Here is a 27353-nt window from a genome sequence, read left to right as displayed (position 1 = left end):
AAAAGTCAGGTACGTGAGATCAGTGCCCATCGCACTTCTCCAGTTCTGATCTCGCCATCTTTGCCTCAGAGCGGAGCCTCGCCTGCTCCAGCAACAGCATAGCATACTCAGAACACTTGTCATGTGCGTTGACCCTAATGTGCACCTGTTCTTGAATTTTAACTCTTTATCATTAACAAGAGAGCAGTGATGCAACAAAGAAACTTGGTCTTTGTTAACAAAGCAAAATACATTCAGAAGAACATTAACAGTTTAACAAATAATATTAAAAGCAGTAATCTGTTCTCTGATTAAAAACTGCTGCTTCCTAGTAGTGTTTGTAGTGGATCTTTTCAGATGACGGTGTGTCCTATAGCACTACAGATTTGAATACTATTCTGGAAAATCCAGTAATTTATCAAGGTGTGTTTTGAAGTGCCGTTGTAGGAATAACCCTCTGCAGAATTTTAGAAACTTTCTACTATCCCTTACACTTTTGCTCCTACTTAGTTTATTGAAATCTCATTTTGCATACCTTGGGTACACAGCATAAATGACCTTGCTACAATTCAGAAATCTTCTGTTGCTATGTTCTAAGTGATATTACATCAGAACACTTTTTATTAATAGGTGTTGCACTGAATTGCTACCGGAAGTGCTTATGATAATAGTTAGGATTTCTTGTGGTTTGATTAATGACAAACATCATTTTGATAGTTAAAAAGCTGTCATGAAGGGCTGCTCAGAATTTTGTTACTAACTCCTTGCTATTCTGTCAGTATTATTTATTGGTGCACGTAGCTTTCAGCAAGCTAATAATGTCTTAATAAAAATCTACTTTATGGCAGAGGAATACAATGTAAGACCTGTTATGTAATTGAAGTTACTTATTCACACCTCGTTTGGACAATATGAAGTTTATCCGTTTCTGAAATTCAACAACAGATGAGCAGACCGAATTTTAACTTGACTGTTGTGAAGTAAAGTAAAAAAAACCTGGAGGAGAGCCACTGTGTTCCGTTAAAATTCAGTGTAATAGCCAGGAGATGTGGCTTTTTACTCTCAACTGTGCTATGTATCACCACTGTGTGCAGAAAACTCAATTAGCTGATTTGTGCATAACTTTATCCATATATGCAATGGAGGTGATAATTAAAAATCAAGATCAGTGGTGTTTCATACATTACATTTGGCTTCAATTTGAATTGTAACTGCAATAAATTAGTAAGTATTTATACTACTCTCTAGGAGACAAAATTCTACAGTTTTTAGAGAAGGGAATTGATGATGTAAGGGCTCTGTTGGCATTCTTTTGCAAAATACAGGGATCCAACTATTTGAATAGATTGGTCTTTTTCTGAATGTATATTCTAGGTTGCCCTTATGTAAGGGGAACCACTGGCTTTGCCTGTTAAGGATCCCTCTGATTTTACAATACTGGGTGGCACAAGGAGTATGTACCATGAGGTCTATGGCTTGATTTTTGAATGGTGCAATTGTGGCTATAGTATTCTCTTGAGTAATGAGGGAGTAAAATAGAGAAGATAGCTAGAATTAAGACTGTTCTCTTTGCTATGTGGGCTATAATTACGATGTATTTACTTTTGGACAATCTTAGAGTGCTAGGTTCAGAGAAACAGAGCACTGGGATGGAAATACAGAATTCCCATTATAGTTTCAACATGCTAGGTACATCTGGGAAATTTTTGAAGTGCAGGCCATTATCCTACCTGTCCATTTGGGTGGTTACTTTTTTGGCTGTAGGTGAAGCACATTCGCATCAGAAAATTAACTTGAAGTTCCTAAGAATATTGTCAGTAATTACACTGAAAGTCTTAAAGGTCTGTGGTGTGGTAAAATTTTCCTGGAAATCTCAAAATAGTCTTCTTCACAAAACACTTTAGAACTTGGCTGCTGTGACTGTGAAACTGGCTGATTTTTATCTTGTAGATTGTGACAGGCACTTTTCATGATGAAGAGGGAAATTAATTCTATTTTACAAATATATTCAGTGTTCCTTTCTGCTTACAGTGGATGATTTATTCTGGAACAGGATAAAACAAAGTTGTTAGAGAAACTAAGTAGTAAAGATAAAACAATCTAGTTAAGAAACAGATTTCTAGTCCTAGAAAGGGCTGTGTTTTACGAGGGTTGAATATGTGTCAGCCATAACCAGGGGGAAAAAAAAAAAAAAAAGATGAAAGGGAATGTTGACATTTTAAAGCTTCTTGGGTTCTGGAATAGTGGAAAAAGCACTGTGCTGAAGGGCAAAGTTTACGTGTGATTGTCCAGCAGGAAGACTGACGGACATCCAGAGCCTACCAGAAGCAGAGAAGTCTGCCCATTCCCTGTACTCAGTCACCCACCTGCCAGTGGATAGCAGATGGTAACTGAACTGAGACAGTACACCCTAGTGTCGTCATACCAGCTGTTGCAAGTCGCAGCCGGAAATGTGTCATTTGTTTGTTTTCTGTGCTCTGTGTAGTTGGTTGAAAGGAAACACAGAAATGTTGCTTGGAAGGAACCTCTGGAGGTCATCTGCTCCAGTGTCCTGTCAAAGCGGGACTAGTGCCGCTCCTAGATCTGGTCAGTCGTGGCTTTGTTTAGCCAAATCTTGAAAGCTTCCAAGGACAGAGATTCCACCATCTCTCTGGGTAGGTTGCTCTAGTGTTGCACTACTCTCCTAGTGTGAACTTTGTGAAGAAACCAAATGTTCAGGCACTTAACAAAAGAGATTATGGTGCAAGACATTAAAAGGGGTTATGATGCATTCAATGAAGGCTATTTAATTAGTTTTTTAAGGGGTCATATTGGGGGGGGGAGGTTGGGAGAAGGAAGCAAGTAGGTAGCCTGGAAATATTTTATTTTGAACTTTTTTTTTAATGACATAGGATAAATATATTATGGCAGTGTATATATTTAACAAAACTTGCACATTTTAACCATATGAATAAGGCTAAGGGAGTGTCATTGCAAATGCCGTTTAAAAATGGTATTAATACTATTAAGTTTAAATATGAAAAGATTAATTTTTGCCATTTTATAAAGTTCTACTCAAATTATATGAGACTCATTCAGAGGCAGTGTTGCAGCCCTTTATTATAGTATGTCTTCACATTCGCGTGAGAAAAGTTGGAGTCTGTTTTAAGTAAAAGCAAAGAAATTGTAATATTATCATGACATTTGGAAAATGATCCCATTATAAATGTTTAGGTCAAAACTATGTAATATTAGCACTTCATAAATTTTCTTTGAAAGACTATGATAAGCTGAAGTCCACACGTCAGCAGTAGTAGATTATGTTCAATTGAAAGTAGTGAATGTTTGGTGAAAAGAAACAAACAAATAAATAAAAAAACCTGGTAAAATGCTGACTGGACCTCAGCAAAGGTCACTGCTGCTTAGGTGTAAAAAGAAATATTGGAATCCACTGACAACAAATAACTTACTTCAGTGAAAGAATAACTTTGTTAATACAGGTATTTTTCCTGGTGAGGAGGCAATAAGTCTCTTCTACCTAGGAAAGCAAAGAAGTTTTAGTAAATCTAAATCAGGTGGAGAGAAAGAAAAAGCTGAAGGACATTTAATTTGTGCGTGTGCAGTTGATTGTCTTATCCGTGTGGTGAAGTATTGAAATATGCTGCTCAGAAACATACTTTCATCATGAACTCTATTTCAGACAGTGGTTTAAATCTCTGTATAGTTTGGAGGTACAGCTATGAGCCAGGAGGCACCGTTAGCTTACAAATCATGATGGTCTCTTGACGTGGGAGTGAGTCAGAACAAGTTTGGGAAAGTTGAACAACATTTTGTTGTCACTAGTTTCTTTGTTCTCTTTCGACTCCTTCTGAACTTTGCCACATGGAATGCTGCAAAAGCAAATAATTTGACTTCCAGACACTTCATCTTTTCTGTTCTTAGGGAACATCATCCGAAACTAAAAGACCACATCTATGCTTAATGGCAAATTAATTACCCAAAATTCAGTTTTATAACACAATTAAAGTCAACATTTCCTAATGAAAATATTTTATTTTTTCCATACATGTATGTACAGATGCACACACAGTTGATGTGTTCTCTTTTCTGCAACAGAGATGAGATTAATTTTTTTCAGAATGAGTCAGAAAATACAAGAAAAATCAGTTTTCAAAATGTGAAAGCACTGTGGAAATTTCTGAAAGGAGAAAACTAGAATTACATCAAATTTTATTTTTTAAATCTGTGACTATTCAATTTCTTTCATTTTGTAGTTTTTGTAAAGAATGAAAACAATGGGGGGGGTCAGGTTTTTTTTCTTTTGTTGTGCTTGCTAGTGTTCAGTCACCCATATAAATACATTATTCTTAATAATGCTTCTGGTAAGAACTGTTCCAGAATACTGGCAGGAAGTAATTTACGTCTCTGCTTTTGATCTGCTAAGGGCTGGCTCTACTGGAAACATATTTTCCAAAATACTGAGTTCTGCAATTCTGCGCTTGACTGCAGAATGCTGCTTCCTGTATTTCTTTATTTCTGATGCATTTGAACTGAATGCTTGCTTTATATTAGTAGAATTGGCAATATAAATATTGTTCATATTCTTGCCTCCACACTGTAACTCTTAATATAAGTAGTACTCCATGAATTTTAACAATACTTGCTGACTGTTGCTGGCCCACTTACTTGTTTTTGTGGATGTATATAACCTAGCCAGTGAAAAGACTACTGTATTCTAATTAGATCTTTCTACAGGAGATAGATCTTTTTTTGGTTGGAGCTGAAAGGTGAGGATTGTTCCACAACAAGCCCAAGTGCTTTGTCAGAGCTTCTTCTAGCCATTAAGCCACCAGTAAGACCATATGAAAGTGCTCATAGGCCACCATCTGGTGCTTACACTTTTTAAAAATTAATTTAGATCTGTTTCTTATTGATACTAGAAAATATCTCGTACACTAGAAAAGCCATCTAGAGGAATGCATAATCTTGAGAAAGGACTTTGGACCAGGAACAATTAAGTAGGTTTTGGATGTTTAGGGAAGTTACTGAGGCTTGGTAATTGTGTTTTACTAAGGAAAAAGGAAGGCTTTAATCTTCAAGATAAGGGAGGCGGAATCATTTTTTGCCTGTCTCTGTATTGAAGGAAGGTAGGGCAGAGAGGAAAATCCAAGAGGTTTTCGTTGACAGGATGCTAGTAGTAAGAGGCAAGGAAATTGTTTTAGTTCCTGAAGGGACTTGAAGAAGGTGAAACTTGAATTCAGTTTTGTTGACTGAATTTAGTGAGAGAAACTGAATTGATTTCTTAAATGAGATTGAGTTTTAGGGATCAAAAGGACCATGCAGTTGCTTCCTCCCTCTCCGCGCTCTTCATGAAGAAGTTTCGGCGAAGCTTGTCATCTTGAATCTTGCAAGATAGTCCGTAACTCAGGATGTTCAGCATAGAATGGATATGCGTGTGTATGTGTACAATATGTATGAGAGATGTATACACATACACACACTATTTCTGAATGATATATTGAGGAATAAACATGTAGTTAATTATGTGGACCTGACAGGAGAGCTCACTTATTTATGATGTATTACATACTATTGTAAGATGTTTTCAGTAGGAAGGAACAGTGGCTGATTGTATTTCCTGTAGAATATTGCCCACAAAGCCTCAGAGACCTGCTTCATGGAAAACTGGAGCTTAGTAATCTAAGGGAAATTAAGTTCTGAAACTGTTTTACCTGTATATGTTGAGGAGCTACTCTCCTGGTACCCACTTCAACGTGCTTTCCCAATTTAATACAGATGGTGTAATGAAGTTCTGTTCCTGCTGCCAAGAATAGTGGAGGGAGAGGCATAACATCATATACCTTGGTGTGTGGGGAATAAAGAAGTAAAGAGATAGTGGGATGATGTCACGGGGCAGAGCTCTATCAGATGATGGCAGTGCCTTGACTCTTTCAGGCAAAAAATGGTACTGGGTAAGAAATTAGGTACTTTTTGCTTGAGAACTTTCTGCACTGTCTGTGCTTGAGACTATCAATCCACTTCGTGCATATGGATTCAAGCAGGGACTATTTTAAGTCACCAGCTAACAGGTACAAAATTACTAACTTCTGGGCAATAATGTGGTACCTACCAAAGGAATGTTGTCTCTGGTTTCATATGCATTAAGAAGCCATCTAGAACAGGGACAGAGAATAGCTGCGGGAGTACATGGACTTTTGTGGACTTTTGTGACTGCAGTGTTTATAGAAATAATTCCTTTGAGGGGGAGCAGTATAAGTGAAGACTTCAGAGATTTTGGTTTTGTTTTGGTTTTTGCTTAAAGATGATTCTCAGAAGCTGTGCTGATATCAGTGACCAGATATCTGCTGGTCCCTACAAAGGAAAATAGTGATACTCATTTTGTTGATGCGGAGAACACACTGTGAAGATGAAAAATGTGATATTTAGTGGAATGATAAATAATGTCCAGTGAAGGTGTACATCCATAAACGTTCTATTTAGGATGGAACCTCAAGTCAATGTTTATTCATATGTACAGCTTTATATGTAAGTGATGTTAGAAGAGTATAATCATGCTTTTATTTCAACATGCACATGAATCAATGATGTAGTCATTCTTCCATTATTTTTTCCCCATGGTATCCTGTTTTTCTCACTTAAATTTTTTTCTAAGATCAGTATGCAGAATAAGAAGCAACTAGATGTGTATGAATTTGTGATTGCAAGTTAGTAAACGTAGCTAACATTTCTGTACAATGTATTTAATAATTTGCCTATACTGACTTATTTTTCATGCTCTTGATTATTGATTCCTAATTGTATTTTCACTTTTGCCCTGTTTTGACACTGATACATAAAATATGTGAAAATGCATAGTGTTTTTAACGCATGCTTTACTGTGCTTTCACAGAAGTGTACTTATGTATCATTTATGGAGTGGTTTTGTGTAATAATATGCTGGGGAAAAGGTCTTAAATTTGGAAACAAACTCCTGGTGGCAGAATCACACTTGCAGTGAAGGTAGCAAAATGCAACTTTTCACAATAGATTGTAACAACACAGTTTTAAAAGTGATCTTGATATTGCTTCTGTCGATAGCGTAAGGTAAAGAAGGCTCTTGGAAGATTCTTCTAGATGTGCTCATCTTTTCTTTCAGGAAGTCAGAAAAATTGTAGTTATGGTTGTATTTTGAATATCGTAGGTCTTAAGTTTTTTTTACTTTTTTTTTTCTTTTATTTTATTTTGTATCTTTTCAACCTTTAGTTTACTAATTCTGTAGGAGCTGATGTGACAAACTAATAGGATCAAATAGTTTAAGGGTAGCTGTGGTGGTGTTAGCTATTTGTAGCAGTAATTTCTGTTGGAAGTATTATAGATTAGTATAATCTTACGACCAGCAGATTCTAATTTGTTTCCTTACACTCCAAAATGCTAAGAATTAAATCTAAATAGCCTGACTACTCAAATGAGATGTAAACATAGCTTTAAATCTAACTTTTTAACCGAAGAGAAGACTAACATTAGGCCGTGAAGTTGAGAGCAATGCTCACTCATAGATGCAGGTATATAGCTTCACCTCTCTCTGAGACTGTACCTTTCCCATAAGTATTAGAACTGTGAATATTGTAGGATTTTCACATCTTTTTGACTTGAGTCAGCATAGGTGAGTCAATGAAGGTCTTAGAAGGCAACGCTGGTAGGATTTCATCATTACTGCTCTTTGCTCATAAAGTAACAGAGGCATGAATCTTCTTTCCTTGATAGTGAGAGGACTTGAATAGGAAACACTTGGCTACCAGCTCATAGTGCCTATCTAGCCAGTACCACGACTGAAAGCTCTTTTTAATTTCTTTCCCCCCAACTCAAACTTGTGCATTGTCTCTATATTTAAAAACATGTACGGGCTGTGGGAATAATCCTAATATGTTTTTATGCCTGATCCTATGAAATACGAAGGGTCTTGGTTTAGATGCCAAAGAACAGATTCCTGATGCTTCCCAGAATTCAACCTTCAGACAAATAAGGTAGAGCCACAGTGACCTATAGTTGGTGCTAGTTTTTAAGAGTAATTCTGTATCATTCATGTCTAAATATCTTTGGAGTCCTGAATTATACTGCTCTAATGAAAAAAAAAATGCAGGTTTTGGAAGGGAGAAAGAGAACTATAAACTGAGTATAGTGTCAAACTATGAGCCTCTCATTTTCTGAACAAAAATATTGTCTGTTTTTTCATACTAAAGCCAATCAGTAAATCTCTGCATACTGCCGCATTATGTGCTAAGACTAGTTGTCTTCTAATCCTCTCAGTACCTTTACTTGAGAGGGAATAGTTCTTTAGACTATCCTTTGGCTAATGTTAGTGATTTGTGGTCTAAGACCCAGTAATGTTTTTAGTGCTGTAGTCAAGGTTGCACAGATGTCACGGAGGGTAAAACTAAACCCGGTGCAATTAGCCACTAGATGGAGGACCCTCAAGTAGATGAGTATATTTTGATAATTGGTCACTAGTTATGATATGAAAAACAGAGGTAGAAATTTTCTGGACTGGCATAGAGATTGCTTCATCTACCATTATGTATCTTGGAAAACAAATTTTCATGAAAATCAGTAGATGTTGTGGAAAGAAACTGCTGTGGGAATATGGTACATATCTGGTGTCTTAATGAGCTTCAAAGTAACTAATTGCTATTAAGATTTACATTTGCGGTTTGAATGGTGGATCAATTTCAAAGCAGCAAATGTACTGAAGTTGCTTCACTTGCAAGAATTGAAACCTTAGCTTGGTTTAATTTTTCCTGAAAGGCACAGAGAATATTATGCTAAGACTGAATACAGCATTCTGATCTTGGTGAATGGGTGTTCGTAAATTTGACTGTACTTAACAGAACAACTCTAATTCTGGTTTTATGCTGGATTTTGTTCAAAAAGCTTGCAGATATGTTCAGTGAAAAAGTGAAATCTGTCCGCACTAAGAATTAAGGTTAAAGCCAAGATGCCTTCCTAACAAAGCCAACAATTTTTGTGAGGAAGATTATTTTTTTATACAATCTCTGAAAATGATCACTCGTGGAAAAAGATGCCATAGCTGCAACAGGACTTATTAAAAAGAAGCACTCTGAATTATGTCAAATCAAACACTCTAGTTTCAGAAGTGTGATAAGTGCCGGCCCTAAACCCTGAACCGATTAAATTGTGATTTTCTTTTTTCCCTTATTTCAGTTTTTGTTTGTTTTTCTCTGCTTTTAGTTGAGACACATCTAACCTTTTTTATGTTCAGATGACAGAAAGACTACGTGCCTGTTTTTGAGCACCTCTGAAGTGTATTCTGTAAAGTCACAAGAAAGAACTTTTGCCAGTTTAGATGACCTTCATTATTATCTAGTAGCTACTTTTTAAAGTAAGGCCTGGGTTTGGAAGGTTTGGGGATATGAGATTTGATTTTGTTGTTTGTGGGTTTTTAGCACACCTTGTGACATGCACCAGACCTGCCCTTTTTGGAATGTAAGTTATAGCATGGACCTAGCCACACTTTCAAAAAATGCGGCCTGAGGTTTAGCAGTCCTGTGCTCCGTGTTGTAATGCTGGATTTGCAACCCAGTACTTATTTTCCAATTAGAATTTTACAGTAGCGTAACAACACATCTCAAATATGAAGAAGCTACTTGAAAAGAAATAATGGCTACATCTCTTCAGCTGGAGTTCTTGGAGACGGATGCAGCACATTTATGCCCCACTTCAATTTTTTTCCTGATCATTAACTTGGCTCTGAAGAAGCGATAGGAGGAAGCCTGGCAGCCAGAACAAAGTATCTGTCTTCTGATTTTCCATTATGCTTTTTGTGACAGAGGAATAGATGTGTTTGTGTCATCAGTTCCAAGCTTATGGCTTGGAAATGTTCAAAGGAGAGAGGAAAGAAAGTAACTGGTTCTCCCATAGGCATGGTGACTGAAATGTTTCATCATTAATGCTTCCTAAGGATGAAGATTGTGCAAAAAGCATCTCAAGGAACCGCAGTGGCAGGTTGGCATAAACCGCATCTGCACTATAGAGGGCATACTTATGTAGCTGGCAAATACTTACTGGTGTTTGTGGTTTGCGTATCATTTATAGAAGATGTATGAAAGAATAATGATATAAAAGCTGACAAAAATTCCAAATCCCCTTTCAACAGGATTATATTACTTCAAAGAAAAGCATGAGTTTCAACTATTCTCATGATTGAGGTTATTTTGGAGTTTTTGAAGGGAGAGATTTTTCCCTTTGTTTTTGAAGCAGTCTTAGAGGAAATATGAATCACTTTAAGACTTGGTTTTGGCAAGCATTTTTCATATTTCTTTTAAAAGTGTTGTCTATAGTAGTATTAACGTCAATAACAAGTTGCTTTTAGCTGTTCCTCATAAGCTTTTCAGGGATGAAAGCTGATGAATGCTAAGATACCACGTGTGGTTCATATTCTGAACTATGTGAGTTCAGTTCTGTTTAGTATGACTGAAGATGATACTAAAAATCTGTTTGACACGTTTCATTTAACATCCTTACTGGTTCTTACATGATTTCTTGATATTTGTGACGTAACTGCTGGGTTGGAAATTTTCCACAGATTCTTGTGCTACAGACACATATAAATCTACTTCTCAAGGTGATTTAGGACTCTTTCCAGTAAAATAAATGAGAACTTCAGGATAAGATAAGAAGGAATAGGTAGCATTCATGTGTTTTGGCTATAGCTGGAAATTGTTCTCATCATTAATCAGACTGTTGATCAGACTGATTTTGGTTTTCTGCTTTATGATGAAGAGCAATTAGGCCACCCAGGAGAATCTGTGGGAAACAACTTGAATTCTACTTGTGAGGGGAAAAAAGTGCACTGACAAATGCATTATACTTTTGAAAAATGTGAAGAACAGCTCCAGAAATTGTTGAAGTGTTTTGACGCTGTTTTATATGAGGCTGTGGCTTTTGTAAAATTCACCACATTGCACAGTTTTTAATAGTCTGCTTAAAGAAGATGTTGGCATGGGTATGAAACCTATGTGAAAAATAAACATTTGTAAGTGATAAAAAGGGGCTTTATTAGGTGTAAGAGGGATTCAACAAGTCAGTAGACCTTTCAGTGGAAGTTTAGGTGACTCTCCAGAGGTTTTGTCCATTTGTTTTCACCTTCTTCTGCAAGTGGTTTTTATTGTTTTACTTCACAACCGAGAGGCCTACTGTTTTGGTTGGTTTTTTTTTTTTTTGATAAAAAGTTGGTCTCATCTGTGCACGTAGTTATCGCTGCCAGCCGAGCTTGCGGCTCTGGGCTGGAACCAGTAGCATTTATGGATGCCATGTGTTTCTGAGCACAGGCATGAAGGTGAATGCTTTTCTACAGCAGGTTTAGTTGAGCATTGGGCTCAGAAAGGGATTGCTGGGAGTAACTAGCACTGTGAATGTAACTTCTTTCCTCCTCTTCTTTTGCACCAATCTATGTATTTCCCTGAAGTTTCATCGGTATTTCTTTGTTCGCACAGCTGAAGGGAAACTAATATTAACATTATTGTCCTCACATAGATTTCTCTGAGGAAAAGTTTAGCAGGAGCTTTATAATAGAATGCAGAGGGCTCTTTGAAGTGCAAGAAAGTAGATTAACATACATAAGCTTAGCCTGGAAACAAGTTTATTATATATAGTAAACTGAAACAAAGCAGATAAAGATCAGAGAGGAAAAAGAAGCTACTAAATAAACTATTTTGTTCGTTGCTCACAGGTATGCACCTGAACATTATTACATTTATTGCACATCATGGGCTATGTGCAGAAAAACCTTAATTTTTTTCTTCAGCTCTTCTGTGAAGCCTTATCCAACTATTTTCTGCCAGCAGTACTAGTTTTGTATGTTTTGTGTACAGTATTTTGTGTTGTAAAGGGGTGTTTGGATAGAAGGGGTAATATAATGGTAGCATCTCTATAAAAGGGAAAAACCAAGGGCATTTGATTTATGCGTGAGGAAAGTGTCTCACTTGCTTTAAGAGGATGATGTGGACTTTTCTCAAGAGCAGTCCATAAAGCAGAGGCAGGAAACTTTGTGCCATTGCTGATAGTAGCCAAGCTAATGCAAGCATGCCAAGAGCTTCTGTCACTGAAGTGACATTTGAAATAGATCTGGGGAATAACATGATACTGTTTTGTGCTCAGAGAGCTTGTTAAGAAGTGCTCAGTAATGAAGAACAATACATACCCAAAGCTACTTTTCTCCAGATCATCATTCTACTTTCCAGATATTGTTGTAAATCCAGAATATTTATAAGCTAAGGTGGTTTATGACAGTGTGATCCTTGCTTTCATTCAGTAAGTTAATGGGACTAAGTCGCCTTACTTTTGCTGCTACTGTGCTTTGGGTTCCCCTGTTCAGCACAGCTATTAGCTTCCTTATAGCGCTCCAGTACTGTTATCTTCCTGGGGACTGAGCGTATGACTATGAATGCAAATGTGAACAGAAAACAGATGAACCCTGGTTTTGCTCCTAATCAAATAATTCTGATCCTTCACTTTAATAACAAGTAGCCTATTGTATTAATTCTAGTGGGTCACACAATGCAGCTAACTGGAAATGTGGACACTGTGCTTTTCTGTATAAATTTAGATAACTAACCTTTGAATCTCTTAATTTTTTTAGGAGTGTACTAGAAATGGCCGTGAAAAACAGATCACTAATTGCATCATGTCTTTATTAAGTACCATTATAGTGCAGCACTCTGCACCACAGTATCCTAGTCTCCTTTATTCTTTGAAAATACATTATGACCCACTTAATACAGCAGCTGTAATCAGCACTAGAAAATACTAAGAACTTTTAGTTTAACCCAAGAAATAGCATAGGTGGCTCTTTTACAATCTAATTAAATCAGGCATATAATTTGCTTTTAATTGTTTTCTTGGAACTGAGGAAACATCCTGTTTTTAGAGGAGAAGGATTTTTCACTTTGTCTGTGACAATAAAGATGTATTCACATCTTTGGTAATGCTCTGTCCAGATCAAGATTATGTAGAATTTACAGGAACAAATTTCTTGTTTGAAAGAATTACACAATAAAGTTATAAATTATATCTGTGGAAGGTGATAGATTTCAATGTACATCATGGAACTAATCAGGAAGAACTTAAAGTCATAATCCTGGTCATAACTGCATAGAAACAGTTTTACTGCTGTTCCCACATTTAGTGGGAGCTGTGTTCAGTGACACCACTGTCTCAGGGTTACTTCAGAACTTGTCCATGGATGGTGTCCGTGACTTACTTGAAGTCCTGTTTGTGTTTTGAAGGCTTCACATTCAAAAGATGTACAATTGGTCATTCTCGGCTACGTTTTGGATGCACAAATAAGTACAGATCAGCCAACAAACTGGGAGCAGATTTTTAAGAAATTTATTGAAATTTTGACATCTCTGTGTCATCATTTCCCCCTCAAACCTGTTAGCACTGTTTGATAGAGTAATCCAGGCCACGTCTTGCTGACAAACAGTTTCACTGAGTCCTCTTTCTTCTTCTTCAGGAACATATGCAGATCCTAATTCCAAATCTGCTGTTACGACACTGCCCTCCTTTAACATAGCATCTAAATTTTGACCAAAAGAATGATTGTTTTAACATGATCTTCCACTATATGTAAACAAGAACAAATAATTTCAGGGATATAAAATATCAAGGCAGTAATAAATATGAAAGACTGAAAAATAGCGTAAGTTTTACTATTTTTTAATAATTTTTTTTTTTCCCCTCTGCTTACTCTCTCTGACAAAGTCTCTACTTAATATAAGCATCCATGAAGGAATGGAACTGACCATAACTTTCAGTGATGCTGGGAATTATCTTTAGCTTTGAGTACTGGAAAAAAAATAAAAATAAATGAAAGGAAAACGATTGTTTATGAGTTACGGCAAAGAAGGAGCTTTCTGGTTTTCCTTTTAATGGACCTAATATCTATCTTTCTCTGTTTGCCTTGCTGTAATGACAATGAAGAAATTAGACGAAGGAAGAATGATGGGAACACAGAAGGAATTGAAACATAGAAAATGTGTTTTTAGAAGCAGAGAAAATGAAAACTACAGGAAGCATCAAGGAACAGAATTATAATAATGTATTTATGTTGACTAATGTTTGATGGTTCATTAAACTTACAGAGTTAGTTTACAAATTGTAACTGTAATTAACTGGAAAGTGACAAATGTGCCCTGTTTAAAGAGTACAGAAAGAAAGGAAAAAGGATGAAAGAACAAAGAAAAATTACAGCTTTTTGATGATCTGAGACAACAGATATAAACTCATATTCTCATTGCAGTTAGAAGATAAACAGCATCTCTCTAATCCTCTACTGACTACATGCCACTACATGCCTTCTGCTTTCAGCCTTCTGATATGATGAAACGGTTGGATTCTGGCCACTGCAGTTATGGATCGTGATTCAGTGTCTGGCTGCCCATGGACCTGGCAGTCTTGTCATCTCTTCCGCATAGACGCTCTCTGAGCAGAGACAAACGCAACAGATGCTGGCTTGCTCTCTGGTTTGACTTGTCAGTGACTGCGGGGCAGAGGGGAAATCTTCTTTTAAGCAGCTTGTGAAGTATAACTGTCTTTAACACAACTGGACTAAGAATTTGTATGAATGCATAAACAGAACTAAATTGTTCTCCTACTGTAGTGGTCTGTGGGAATTTTCCGTCCTTTGGCACAGTTCTGCAGTCACACAGTTGCTTGCAGTATATATTTCTGTCTGGAGAATTAATATTGTATTTTAATTTAACACACTTCCCCAATTACTCCCTCTGTAGGTCAGCCCTGTGTGCCTTGTCTGTATCTTCAGGTTGGCAGGTAGTCAGTTCAGGCAGAGCTGTTTTAACAAGGATTTAACAAGGATTAACAAGAGTCACGGCTTTGGTATTGCAAGCTCTGCCTCTTCTGCTCCAAAGCCAGATGCACACTACTGGGAAAAGGGGGCATTTAGACTTCTTGTTGCTCCCATTTTATGACTAAGTGAATTAGCTGCAGTGTACTCTGGAAAAAGAAGACTAGATTGGCTTACATTGCTTTAGCTAGTAGAATTTATACAACAGAAGATATAGTTTTAAATGTTAGTCTGGTCATTTTAGTCTCTGTAACTAACAGCTTTAATGAGGAGACAATTCCATAAGGAAGATTTTATTTCAAGTTAAGAAGAAACAGTTAAGAACAAACAGGGCTGTTTGTTTTTTTAAAGCAAACAACCCACCCAAATATTTGGTAATAAAAGGAAATTATGGGCTATTGGCAATACAAACAAAACCAGACTGTACTCTTTGCAGAAATGTTGCATGCCGCTGCTGATTCAAGTCAAATGAAGGAAATCTATAAAACCTGCAGTACTGGTATACATCTAGTACTGTAACCTCTAAGTGCATTTGGTCTTGGTGAAAGGTTGGAACTAGAAACCAGTGCGTGAATACATCTTTTGTTTGTTTGTTCCAAGGTCTGTTACGTGCAGATTGGCAGTGTGTGGAAGGCCAGCCCACATGCGCAGCGAGGTAGCTGCACTGAATTTTGTTCCTACAAAAACTGGGTAATGAAAAGCTGAGCAGATGAATTGTCATGGGCTAAAGCAGCAAGTTGATATGGGAAAGCTAATGAAGGAAAAGGCTGGCTTGCTATCCAGAGACAGCAAGGCATCTCATTGCAAAAATGATAGAAGTTCAACATGTTTTAGCCCTTTTTCTCTAAGTTTACACAGAAATTCAACACTGGAGAAAAGCATTTGAAGAAATAGCTTTAAAGGTTTCCCTGCTAATAGTCACAAAATGTGAAAATAGACAAAAGCATGTGCAGGGATTCTCTTAATTTAAATTCTGGCTGAATACTTAAAAAACCTTTTCTAGACAGAGAGTGTTTTCTTATTTATGTTTAATTATTTTAACATTTAACAGTTAAACAAATAAACAAAAGACGTAGAAGTTCCTTCTACATTTCACCTTTTCCCCTCTGTTCCTGTTCATCTGTCACTTAGCACAGTTACACTGTAAGTTTCACCTCTCTCTTCCTCTTCAAAGAGCAGCTAGTCCTGTGGAGAGAAGCCTGCTGGCATGCTGACAGTGTTACAATTTATTAAGGGTAAACATATTAAATCCCACAGAACAAGGAAGCAATTGAACTCAAGCCACTGCCTTTTGGGTAAGTGTGTGTTAGGAAAGGCTCAAGCACAGCCTGGAATATCAATAAGAGCTCATCTGCACTGCATTCAGGGGACCGCTAACTTCTTAGTGTGTTAGTTCCAGTCTATCTATTGGATCAGATACTGCTAAGAGCCTGGAGGATCTTTTACTCATTTCTGTCCTCGGTGGGCTCAGTAAGCTCAGAACTGCCCAGGAAATAACGTCTGACGTGCCCAAATGCCAAAAGTGTTTTGTGGACAAGTAAGGTAGCAAAAGGAGAGGCATATACCAAGTTTAAGGCAAGCAAAACAGATTTTCATGAATCAAACATTTTAACTTAGGACTGAATTGCACCCTGCTTCGGAGTGTGTAGCCTAGTTGGTGACAATCATAGAATCATAGAATGGTTTATGTTGGAAGGGACCTTAAATATCATCTGGTTCTAAACCCTCTGCCATGAGCAGGTACATCTTCCACCAGACCAGGTTGCTCAGAGCTCCATCCAACCTGGCCTTGAGCCCTGCCAGGGAGGGAGCAGCCACAGCTTCTCTGGGCAGCCTGGGCCAGGGCCTCACCACCCTCAGAGGGAAGAACTTCTTCCTAATATCTAATCTGAATCTGCCCTCTTTTAGTTTACAGCCATTCCCCCTTGTCCTGTCACTATACCCCCTTGTGAAAAGTCCTGCTCCGTCCTTCCTGTAGGCCTCTTCAGGTACTGAAAGGCTGCTCTAAGGTCACCCTGGAGACTTCTCTTCTCCAGGCTGAACAGCCCCAGCTCCCTCAGCCGGTCCTCATAGGAGAGATGCTCCAGCCCTTGGATCATCTTCGTGGCCCTTGTCTGGCCCTGCTCCAACACATCCATGTCCTTCTTGTGCTGGGGGCTCCAGAGCTGGATGCAGGACTCCAGGTGGGGACTCACGAGAGCAGAGTTAAGGGTCAGAATCATCTCCCTTGACCTGCTGGCCACAATACTCTTGATGCAGCCCAGGATATGGTTGGCTTTCTGGGCTGCAAGTGCACGTTGCCGGCTCAAGTTGAGCTTCTCATCCACCAGTACCCCCAAGTCCTTCTCCTCAGAGTTGCTCTCGAACCACTCTCTGCCCAGCCTGTGCTTGTGTTTGGGATTGCCCTGACCCACGTGCAGGACCTTGCACTTGGCCTTGTTGAACTTCATGTGGTTCACGCAGGCCCACCTCTCCAGCCTGTCAAGGTCCCTCCAGATGGCATTGTAACTCTGAGGCTCACAATTTCCTAATAACTTGCGATGGCAAAAAAGTGTATTGGCTTCTTTTTCCTCATTTTTTTTTTTTTTCTTTTCTTTTTTTTTTTTTTTTTTAAACAATAGTAAGATCACAACTCCGGAGTTCAGGAGAGTAGACTTTGGCCTCTTTGAGGATGAGCTTAAAAGAATCCCATCTCTCTAAGAGGGGAGAGTAGTAGATGTTGTCTGCCTTGACTTCAGTAAGACTTTTGACACTGTCTCTTATAAGATCCTCACAGAAATCCGGAAGCTTTAAAAAGAAAAAGCAAGGTTATTTCAAGTTTAGTTAATATGAGACAAAATTGCATTTGCAGAATCTCTTGAATCCTTGTCTGGTTTTGCTAGGAAGCCATTATTAAAATTCAGAATTCTTTAGGTGCATTAGGTGGAGTGCTCTGTAGTGACTTATGATTGTTTTCAGCTGATACTGAGGTGGTTTTGGCCTGAAGGAAACAATTGATCCAATGAAAGACATGTAAAATGGTGGGACTTGCTGCATGCCAGGTATCACTAAATAACACATTTATCCATCTCTCTTAGTTTTTGATGAGGGAAGTAGAATCATGCTTGAATTGTAGAAACCAAACAGTACTGTAACTACAAGAGTTGGTTGAGTAATTGCCTATAAGTCAACGAAGTTTCCTACTAATTATTTTGCACTAAAGATCATTGTAAAACTGTGACAAAAAGGAGCCTGCAATTTATCATCCTAGGGGTTACATTGTCAGCTATTATAAAATGCCCTTTATTTGAATGCCACTGAAAGTTCCTGTCAGCCTGGCAAGCATACAATGGTGTCCACTTAGGGGCCTTGACTGACTGACTCAGAGTAATTTAGCTTCATTAGAGGTAATTGTACTATGAGAATTGGCCTCAAGCACTGTTCCATCTTTGTCAGTGTTGAGTATAGAGCAAATCAGCTTATTATGTGTAGGAAGTTGGTTCATTTGGTTGGAGGTTTTTGGTTTTTTTGGGTTGGGTATTTTTTTCATTCCTTCCACTCATATGTATTCATCATATTAACAGTAGTGTATGCCTTAATATGTTTTACTTCATTTTTAGGTGAGGGTAAGCATATGAAGACCTTTGCCAGGAAGATCAAGAAAAGGAAGTTAGAGGTGCTGTGTTCTTCAGGAGACAGATACTGAACAGTGGTGTGTGTTTACCAGGCTGTCATGTAAGTCACTTGAATTCCTGTGTGAATAGCTGTTTACTAGTGTAGGACAAGTTCTAGCCGTGATGTCACTCCCACCATTATTAGGATTCTTTTAGGTCACTGTTGGTGTATATGAAACATATGCTGTGGGTTGTTGCCTACAGTTACCATGGCAGTCATGGTCTGAGATCATTAGACTTAAACATTTAGTATGTGTGGAAATACTAGTATGGGGTGAAGCAGGCAGAACAAGGACTCAGGGCTAGGCTCCCATGCGTGGGCTAGTGCCTTAGCTGGCAGGCTGTTGTACATGGATAAGTGAAAAGGATACGGTCCATTTTGGTGAAGCCATACACACCGAAGGATGAAAGCAGTATCATAACTTCAGGTTTTTAATGAGAAAGGATTTGTCTGCTGCTTTGCATCTGCAGCACTGATATGGAGCTGAGAGGTTTGTGGCAGAGTTCAGCTGAAAGCTATTCACTGCTCCAATCCAAAGGGCAAAACCAGACCAGAACTGCTCCAGGCCCACCAGAGCATTGGAACTAGGGCTCACACTAAGGATATGTTTCAGCTCCTGATTTTTACTTAGGTTCCTAATTTCCTAGAAGAATCTATTAATGACAAAGCCTAGGGAATGCTGCTAAGAGCCATCCCTGTTTTGACTGGGACAATTCTTTCAGGTTAGCTGAATGAATATTCATCTGAGGCACTGGCAGACAAACCTCCACTAGCTGTAAACAAGCTGTGAGGGTTGAGGATAGCGTTGAAGGTGTGGTGGCTGAAACTTCAATAGCATAACATAGTTATCAAAGCAGCTTTATAATGCTGTCTTGTTTCAATTACCATTCTACCTTTACTGCTATTATAATCTGTGTGGCATTGCTAACCATTTCATAGTCCCACCTCAGTTTTTCTTGAATTCTTGATATTATTAGGAATAGTGAAGTATTTTCTCTACAAAGTCTAAGAAAAATGGTATGACTTTATTGATGGTACACCTCAATACAGGGACTGATATCTGGCATTGAACTATCTGTAGTCCTTGGAGGAGATCCTAATCTTACCGAAGAGTGGACATTCCCCTTTAAATCAGCTGTGAGGAGTGGTACGCTCCTCAGACTGAAAGGATCAGGAATGTCAGACCAGCTCCCAGAATCAACTTTTTCTCCCAGAGGTTATGTAGAACGTAAGCCTGCTCTCAGGTGAGACTTTGAGTGATAACAACACTGAAGCTTTGCAGAAATGTAAGCCCAAATTAAAAATCAAACGAAAACCACTCTCGCAACAAACAAAAAATGGGAAAAGGCTGTTCAAGATAAATAAGCAGTACCAAGAGTTAAAATTAACTTGCCTGTAACTTCTATTTAAGTCACCCTGTGATGTCTTAGGTTCATTTGTTTATGACTGGTCAAAATCAAATCCAGCAAAGGTAACTAAAAGTTAACTTGGCCCTATTTACTCCTGGGTTAAATGTAGTAGTGAAGAGAAGATTCCTCATGGTAAGAATCCTGATAAGCTGTGGAAACTTGTGATGAAAGTATAGTAATAGATTAGTACAGGGAGAACCTGTTTCCTAGTGAAGAAATATGAGCTGCTGCATGGAGAAAGGTATTGGGAAGAAAGCGTGATTTTTGAGGGGCATCTGTTATGGGCCCCAGGCTTGAAAGTTAATAAGAGGAGATGAATGTGGGCTCCTCCTGTTTAATGCAGCTCAGTAAATGTATGCAGTGACTTCAGCTCTTGAGGTGAAGGAGGAAAGGACAGGTCAAGCTTGTCTGAAGCAGAATTCAAAGAGAACAACTGAGAGTGAAGCAGGATAGGCCCTTAAAGAAATTATTGTACAGGATATGATGAGGAACGAATGCTTTCTTTCTGAACGTGGTTGTTGGATAAGAAGAACCATTTCTAGGTACCTTAGAGAGATCAGTCACTTTTGGTGCTAGCTATGGGGAGCAGCTGGAAGAACTGAGTGTAACCATCAGAGCTGGTTAAGGTAGGCCCTTTTATTTCAGGGAATGTTTTGAGGTCTGAACAATACGATTTTAAAATGCATATTGACAAATTGACTCTAATGCAGTTTTGAATTCCAGCTTTACAGCTTTTGTTTAAGGAGGGTAATAGTCATCCTTGAAACCCAAATAATCTCATGGCCTCTATCTAAATAATGAGTTATCTGAAAGTATATCGTCACACTGAGGATATTACTAAGCTCCTCTTCAGTAGATGCTTACAATTTAAGATTGTGTTAGACATGTCTGCCTATAAAGTACTTTGCTCAATTATCTGGGGGTGCAGGGAAAACGTTAAAGTGGCAAAAGAAAATTTTTTAAAGTTCCAGGAAATGTTGTTGAAGAACTTTGCAGTTCTAGCTTCCGCGCAAGGTGACCCATAGTGGGCCATTCACAAAGCAGGTTTCTGTTCTGCATATTGTGATGCCAACTTACTTGACATAAGTCAGTTTTCTGGCTCTTGAGAGGCGTAGCACATGTGCAGGCATGCAGAGTGGGCGTTAGAGTTTCTGCATGCCTGAGAGCCTGCCTGGATGAGTGTCCACAAAGTGATGGAGTAGGTAGATTTGTAGTGGTAGGATTGAAAGATACACCTGTGTCTATTTTTATACTAACATATTTTTCACTGGTGCTGTTGTGGGAAATAATTTTTTTTCTGTATAAAATCAACCACTATGCATTTTGAAGAATTTCTATAGCAGTCCTGTGTTTCAGACTGAAAATATGAGATGATGATGGTGATAACACCAGATGATGTTTCTGCTCTGATTCTCGCAGGCATGGATGAATACAGTTTTACAACTGGATTGCATCTTTGTATCTACAGAGTCACTTAGAATGAGATATGTATATAGAAGCAATTATACTGCTAGAGTCAGGCTATCTCAGTTGCCTTGGAGGCTGACTTTTTGTAGTACTAAAAATATTCTAACAAAAAATGTTAACAAAATTTAACATTTTGACATAAACTGCAGCATAAACTAAAGGAGGTATTTGATTTGTGGTTTTACAAATATTTTCAGTTAATTTAAGTGGAAAGTGAAAGAATTACAAAAGGAATAAAGTTGCAGAAAACTTGGTTTCTGATTCATGAAAGCAAGGAATGACTTCTTTGTCCTGGTAGGTGTTGATCTTCCCTACCGATGGCATTAACAGGAATTGCTTTTAGTCTGTGCAATGCTGTTGATTTAGGTCAGGAAATACAGTCAGTGCATTTGGCTTCATGCCACGTTGCCTTATTTTCAGGGTGATTTCTGCAGTCTGGACGGGAAATGGGGCTAAGTTGTAATACTGAGTGAAAAGAACATGTTGGCTTTTGTGTGTGGGGTGGTGGGGATGAGGAGGCATTGTCTAGCAAATAGTAGCTTTAGAAGAAAAGGGAAGAGCAGAACAGTTTTCCAGTAAAACAGTTTTAGAAAAATGGTACAGTTGCCAGTAAACATATTTGTGACTGTTACTAGGAGGGGCACAGGTCATTGCAAATGAACTCTTTAAATGAGAGCTGAAGTCTGATTAGACTAGAAAACCTTACAAGAGAAGCCAGGGGCTAAGCTTAATTCACTAAGCCTCTGCTTTCGGTTTTGGTTCATGAAGGTAATGCAGAAGACGAGAGCCTCAGCCTCAAACAGATAGATATAAACAAGTTGGAAGTATGTGGAAAAAAATTGCCAATATCTACCATTGTAGAATATAAGGTATTGCTATTTATTAGTCTTGTTCAGACTTCAAACCTTCAGTGCGGCTAGCAGTGTGGGATAAGCACTGTCCAAGAGCAGGCTGTCTCCCTTCTGAAAACTTGAGCCATCTCGGAGCCCTGTTAGTACCACCAGCACCATCTCATCCATCACAGTCTGGGGACAGAAATGTGAGCCAGTTGTTCAGCTGCTGGTTTTTTTCAAGCTGGAACAAAATGTCTTGAAGATGACACTTTGCTTAGCCACTGCATAAATGCTTTCACCAAAAGCCTAAAATGTTTATTGAATATGGGAACGTTTTGTTTCCGTCAGAGTCTGCAGAAAATGCTTGGGGTGACACCCTTCTTCTATAACCACTGATCCACTGGTATTTGCAGCATAAGACTTACTTCTGTGACATGCTGCAAATGAGGGTTTGTTTAACGTGGGGACTTCTAGTGTCAGACAAAACTGTCACGCTGTCCTGCAGGCTTTAGTGGTTTGGGGACTGGACTTGTCTTTGATCCCTCCATTAGAGAAAATGGTGTTGCTTGCAGGTGCTATCAACTCAGATTGACTGTCCATCTGTTCTTTAAGTGTGATGCAAGGAGTTCTCTCTTCTATTTATTATTTCTCATTTAGTGATTTATTACTGATAATCTCAGTGAATAGATATTGATACCACGGAAAATATGTGAAAGAAGCAAATAAGGAGCTCATTGTTAAGCCAAAGAAAGAATAACACTTTTATGGTGAGCATCAACTTGAAGATGAGCTAGGCTTTCAGGAGTACACTAAATAAAAATGATGCTGCAGAACCAGTGGCAAGATGCTCTCACTGTAAGTAGGATGTAATATGCGATTTTTATTTTTTTTTTTTAAACCTGTGAAGTGCATTAAATGTTGTTTTGTTTTATGTGCTCCAGATCTTTATTAACTGATGTAGTGAAATATGGGAGTAATTTAATGATGGATTGGATTCTAGTCCAGTAACCTGTAAGAAATGAGGATGAGTAGGACGTCGTAATAAACCACAAGCTGCTGATTATGAAGTTGTGTGTTATAGATTTCAGTTATAGCACTTCTAAAATGAATTGGAATTGCAGCCAGACCAGAATTTACATTTCTAATTTAGAAGTCAATCTCCACTCTACTTTCTCTGGGAAGACACCTACCTAAGTCCAATGACCCTGGTCCCATCATCTACAGCCCTAGCTTTGGCAAATATTTTAGATTTATAACTCTTCCTCTGGGCCTCTTCAGTTTTTCCCAAAACACAGACCTATTTTCTATCTTTTATTGTTATTTGGTTGTGTATGCTGTATTTCCTTTCAGACAGAATGACTTCACAGCAAAATAAAGAGATTGTGAAGGCACAAATAGACATATACAGGCTAGTTTAGCAGGTTGAATTAATTTTGCAGGTAAAAAGCAGCAAAGACCAAGTAATGTTGGTTTTTGTATTAGCTTTTGGCAGGAGCTCACATAGTTATTGTTCATGGAAGGCTTGTCTCTGACTTGCTGGCCTGTGCTGAACATCAGTGCTTCTATATCTTTGCAAAATTAAAGACAGCATGGTTATGTGCACTTGTGTTGCAATTGTATCTTCTTTTTGTTGTATAGATTTGCCCAGAGTTTGCAGGCCAATATGCATCCAGGTGTTGTTTATCATGCAGTAAGTGTACTTTGAATTTGGTTTCACAGCTGAGGGCAGTTAGTGGCATGCCTAGACTACAGCATCAGAACCCTTGTTGTGCTAGATCTGTATCAACATGGTGTTAGGCCATGTTTTCAGGGGTGTTTTTCCATAGTTAAAATCCTGTGAGTTATCCCATGGCACTGGAGTTCTTGCCTAGAAACTCCAAAATCTTTAAAACTATCTGCCTTTTAGTCATTTAAATATCTTTCTGTGAGGTTTCCATGGCCTCATCAGAATTTGGTAATTGAAGTCCACCTTTTCTTTTTTTTTTCCTGTTTCCATTAATATCAGTAACTGTCAGCCTGTTGAATGTATGGGCAGCCACTACTCACAGTGGAGATGAAATTTTCAAACCTAGCTGCAGAAAGCGTGTCTGCGGTTGAGGTGGCTGCCTGTGAGGTATGTGCAAACCAGCACTCACACAGCCTTCCATAGCACGTGCAGATACTAGCTTGTGCCCTTGCATGCTAACCTGTCTGGCTGTCAGCCAAAAGCTTTCGTTCTGAATTGTTTACCACTTTTGTAAAGTGCTATTTTACGAGTATGAAACTATAGGTCTTTGCTGAATATTCAAGCAATTTTCATCAGGGTTCTTAAGTTTTCTTATAGCAGAAAGTTTCAGGTATTTCTCCTGAGCTATTGCGTGTACATATTAGACTGGCTACGGAATACTGCAATGTTTGTAGTGGTGCATCCTGAAATCGGACAACAAGCAGTGCGGCAATCTGAGCTGAGTGAAGCAGCCCCGTTAAGCCTACTTGCATAAAGGCACAGAGGGTGTGTTAAAGTCTCCGAGTTCCTCTTTGGTTTGTTGCTCACTGTGGCACGTACTGTTGTCTTTCTGGCATGTGCATTGAATGTGTGTTTTAAGGAGCTCGGTTTGCTTTCCAGTTTACAGTCAGCTGTAGAATGTCCAAGCGAAATAGCTTTGAAAGAGGAGTCCCTGATGTCTGGCGTTTGGTGACCCCCAAAATTTCTCATTCCTTGCTTGCTATAGAGTTGCTTGCTGTTTATCCATGAGGCTGTTCTGCAACGTATTCAGAAAGATTTGTTAGTGCTCTCTCGAGAGCATCTTGCAGAAGTATTATCTCATTTTCTATGTCTTATGGGAGTGATTTATACTGGACAATTACCAAGTTGTCTATGTAGGGAACTTGTCTTTTAGCTATTTTATAATATGTTGCAGCTAGAGGAGAGTGTGTGAGTGAGATTTAACCTTGGTTTGTTCCCGGAGTGATTTCTGTGGTATCCTACTGATTTCCTCTTTCTGCACATTGGCATAAATATATTTGATGCTGGTGGTAGAACAGAGTTGCACAGGAACATCTTTGGACGCTGCTGTCTCTGTCTTCAGTTGATATGTGTAGGTATCTAGATACATATTCTTCTGTCTCCTTGTGCTTACATCTTCCATAGCACTTGTTTACCCCATCCTGCTCATTAGATTGAGGGCTCTGTCAGGATATTGTCCTGAAGCTGTCGCAGTCGTGTTGCATAGCTGACGCTATGCTCACTGTAAGTATGGGTATATAGTTGTATTAAAAGTAAATTAAACCTGAAAGAAAAAATACAGAAAAAAATCTGTTCCAATAGTGTTGGTTTCGTTTTCGTAAGCTGCTGGTCTGTGGCTCTGGAGACACAAATGCTTCTCTACCTAGTGAATTTTAAAAGAAAAAAAAAATAATGCAAGGAAACTGATAGAATATTCTGTATTTCAGTACAAAAGTGGATTTGTTTGGGGGAGAGTTATAAACAGCAAAAGAAAAAAGAGGACTAAATTTTTAGAGTAATCAGCACAGTAAGGAATAGCGGTTTGACAAAAAAATGGGTTTATTTTCCCTAAAATTGGCATCTCTTTCTTGGGAAGATACTCAGGAAGATTGTGAAGGTGGGTGCATGCTGTGGTTGTGGGGGGCGCATAGGCAGGGTGTCTACAGAGGTGAGCTGTAGCAGTTTGTGGATCTTCTGTACTTCCAGCAGGAGTAGATGGTTCAAGTCTCATCATTTTGCAGTGGTAGAAATGAGGAAACTGTGAAGCGCTTCACTTTATTAACGGGATCCCAAAGGCCTCTAAGCCACCTTAGGAGACCATCTTCTGTGGAAGAGCTCTGGCAGCAGCAGTGAGGCACTCTGTGCTGGAAAGGTGCTAATCATTCTTTTGTGTTTCATTTTCAGCTGGCTGGGTAGCAACCACTTTGGTGTCTAAAATACCTATGGGAAGTGAGATTGGATTAAGGATAGTTGGATCCTAAATCATTGCATTTATGGGCTACTCTTGCCAGTAAAGGGTTAACAAAGATTGAACTGTACTCCCAGATAGGATTAAATTGTAGGATGTGTTGCAGCTGGGGAGTGCTACATGCAGAGGTGACTGAGCCTTCCAGAGAGTGACCTTTTGTAGAGCCTTCAGTACAGCGGTCTCTACAAGAAAGGAAGAGGAATGTGAGGGAAAGGGAAAGAAAGCAGACCTCTGTAGAGAGGAGAGGTAAGAAAAAGCAATGAGGTCAAGAAAATTGGCATTGTTTGCTTTACACTACGCTGTTGAGATATGGGACTGGGTAAAATTCATCTTTTGGTATGCTCTGTTGGTGTCATCTACAGCTCAAATTAGTAATTAAATGTCTCCTAAAAGTTACTAGAATGATTTGATAAGACAGTTTGAACGGGAAGTGTCAGTACAAGTTATGAGCAGAAAATGTGAGTGGAATTTGTGTTCATAGGTGTGAGATGGTGCAGAAAGGGCAATCTGACTGTCCTCATACTGAATAACATCTAATATCACTTTTTATTAGCATTGTAGCTTCATTATAAAGTAAAGATTTTTGTTCACTTTTAAAAGTGTTTTTGCCCTTTACTTGGGGGAAAGGAGTTGTCTCAAATGGAAAGAGAACTATTGCTGGGTACCGGGGGGGAAGAGGGGCTTGTCATTGAAATGAAAAGTTAACAGCATGTCCTAGAGGAGACGCTTTGTTTGGGGCTATTTAGTCTTTTAAGCTTGCATGTGGAGAATCTGAGAAAGAAAATTAATGATGCAATTACAAAATATCACTAGTTTGCATGTTTGGAACTGGGCATTGTTTTTTATAACCCCATTACAGTTACCTGCTTTTTTTTTTTTTTGGTAAATGTTCTATGTTGGTTGATTGGGATAAAGAGAGGAAGAAGTTAAGTATTCTAATAATTTTTACAAGTTCACAGAGAAACTGCTTGTTAGAAAATATCTTGTTGACAGAATTATATTAGCCAGTCATAGTTTTTGTAGACAAAGAGTTAAATGTTTAATACTTGTGCTAATTGTCTCTGAGAACAGGACACTTCACGATGTGTTAAGTTGCAAAGGATGGATTTTAACATTTCTTTATAAGCTAGACCCTCATAATTAATATGTTAGAGGGAATTATTACTTTCAAAATCCAGGCATAAGTGCTATGCAGGTA

The 27353-nt window shown here is 38.5% G+C and overlaps 1 long non-coding RNA gene across 3 annotated transcripts in view; it reads left to right on the top strand.

The window, feature by feature from the left end:
• Nucleotides 1-27353, top strand: part of LOC142362720 (uncharacterized) — a 135913-nt gene that overhangs the window by 29072 nt on the left and 79488 nt on the right. For all 3 annotated transcript variants that reach the window (XR_012765246.1, XR_012765247.1, XR_012765244.1), the window contains exon 2: nucleotides 18439-18553. This is a non-coding gene — a long non-coding RNA (uncharacterized LOC142362720). The remainder of the gene's footprint in view (nucleotides 1-18438; nucleotides 18554-27353) is intronic.

Source organism: Opisthocomus hoazin, chromosome 11 (assembly GCF_030867145.1).
Source record: "Opisthocomus hoazin isolate bOpiHoa1 chromosome 11, bOpiHoa1.hap1, whole genome shotgun sequence".
Classification (NCBI taxonomy): domain Eukaryota; kingdom Metazoa; phylum Chordata; class Aves; order Opisthocomiformes; family Opisthocomidae; genus Opisthocomus; species Opisthocomus hoazin.
This window is presented reverse-complemented; position numbering and strand designations above follow the sequence as displayed.